Genomic DNA, 2,142 nt, shown 5'->3' on the forward strand with positions numbered 1-2,142 from the left:
TATGCATCCACTGACAAAACCTTTTCAGACAGAACCGTACTGTTTACTCGTTCTACCTTTATGTTAATGGGATAGTTCAACAATTTGGCCAAGAGTTAGATGAGAAAACTGATAACACTCCGTCTGCTAAACATGAAGCCGGGGCCAGCAGTCAGTTAGCTTAGCATAAAGAGTGAAACTGGAACAAGCAAACAAGATATAGTGTGTGAGCTTCAGAGGGGCTGGTAGGGGGAGAGTCTTTATGCTAAGCTAACCGGCTGCTGGCGCCAGATTCAGACAGACCAGTGTACGTCCAAAAATGTTGAGCTATTTCTTTAATGTATCTCTTTGTAGGGGATTGTATTTATAATGTGAACTTTATGGAGTGGAGAGCTGAATGATTCGCCAGTACAAACAATGAGCAAGTGCTTTGTAATAGTAATGATTCATTGAAAAAACAAAACACTATGTGACTCACAACTCTAGGAGATAACTTAGCTATGAGAAACATCTAAATTAGACCTCCCACATTGCTGATAGTGGTCAATTCAAGAGTTTTGGCTTTCATTGCATTTTGGACTCAAATTTAAGACATCCACCCTATATAAAATGTTGTGTTTCCGCTTGAGTGATTTCGCACACCTGTCCCACTTTTCCAGTGTCCAGTCTAACATCCCCCGTCTCCATCTCTTCCTCTCTTTCTATTTCTTTATTTTACGCCATGTCTTTCCCTTCCTCCATCCTTACGTCCCCGTCCCTCACCTCTCTTTTCCTCCAACGCTTGTCCTCCCCAATGATTTTCAGCAGCTCATATAAAACCTGGTTACTCATGCTATTAAGCTCTGACAGTGTGACAAAGAGAGATAAAAGTATGTATTATTGTGTCCCCCCATTGGAATCCTTCTGTGTTTATCAAGTGTGTGTAGAGTTTCTGTCTGCATGACTTATTCATAACAGTATAGAGTTACAATCGGCCCAAAAACAAACAAACATTTCCACTGCACGTTCCCTCAGACTAACCTAAAAACAAACTTTCTAAACCAGACACAAAGACATTTTTGGAAAATCTCTTGCAAGCTCACTTTCCAAATATTTACTTATGATTTGTCTAGTTATTGAGAGTCCTACGAAGGCTTAATGCACCCTCACGGGTAGCTGGAACCATATAATCATTGCTGGTTTGACAGCTGAAATGACTTGCTTTTGAGTGTCTTTAAGAACAGAAACAGGTTGAAATATGTGTTACGTCTTTTGGCAAAAGACCTATTAAATAAATAAACTTACTTAAGCTTGTGCATATTACACTGGCATTTGTATGTACAGTGCTTTCTTCTATCAAATGTCAGATAACTTTGGTGCAAAACTTCTAAGATATTTTGGCTAAAAAGCTTTTAAGCTGTCTAATTTACTGGTCACAGATATCACACTTTTCATGAGATACATGAGAAGACATTTACCAATAAGTTAATGAGCTTAAAGGGGAACTGCAGTGTCTTGTGGAATACTACTTAACGTTAACTAATGTGAAGTTGTAAAGCCTTTAGTGGCTCCAGAGGTGAGCTGTGTCAAATTTGAAAAATTGCCTTAAGTGATGTCACTTGAGTTGGCGTCAGTTGGGCCCGAAGACGACAAGTTTGAAAATGAAAAATAATCTGGAGGTGTGGAATTAGAAAAAGGTGACCTTACGAGACGTCTGTAGCCCGCTCCTCATCTCTGCTTGAGGCTAGCGGCTTGAGGCTACATTAGCTGCTACCAGCGTAACACATCCAAACCTCCAATCAAACTGTCAGCGGTCGCGTTGCATTGTTGGTAATGTAGGCTCCAAGTTTTGACATGTCAATGTCAATTGTGAAGAGTCTGACAGTGTTATAGGAGAGCAATGCTAAATCTGTACACCACTCTTAACTGTTAGCCTACAACTATAACCTGAAATAACTACTCTTTTTTTCTATGGGTTTAAAAGTCTTGCTGCAACATTTTCAGAACGAGACTGATAATTACAATGATCTGTTTCCAATCTTATGTCTTTGGAAGCAAAATAAGAAGGTAAGAAAAAGCTTTTAGCCCACTTAGCAGTAAAACTACTTCCTAATGATGGTGTTAGCTGTGGAGAATCTGCTGCCGAAGTCCATTTACTGGTGTAGGAGCTCACACAGCCTTACT

This window comes from Micropterus dolomieu, linkage group LG02, assembly GCF_021292245.1.
Source record: "Micropterus dolomieu isolate WLL.071019.BEF.003 ecotype Adirondacks linkage group LG02, ASM2129224v1, whole genome shotgun sequence".
NCBI lineage: Eukaryota > Metazoa > Chordata > Actinopteri > Centrarchiformes > Centrarchidae > Micropterus > Micropterus dolomieu.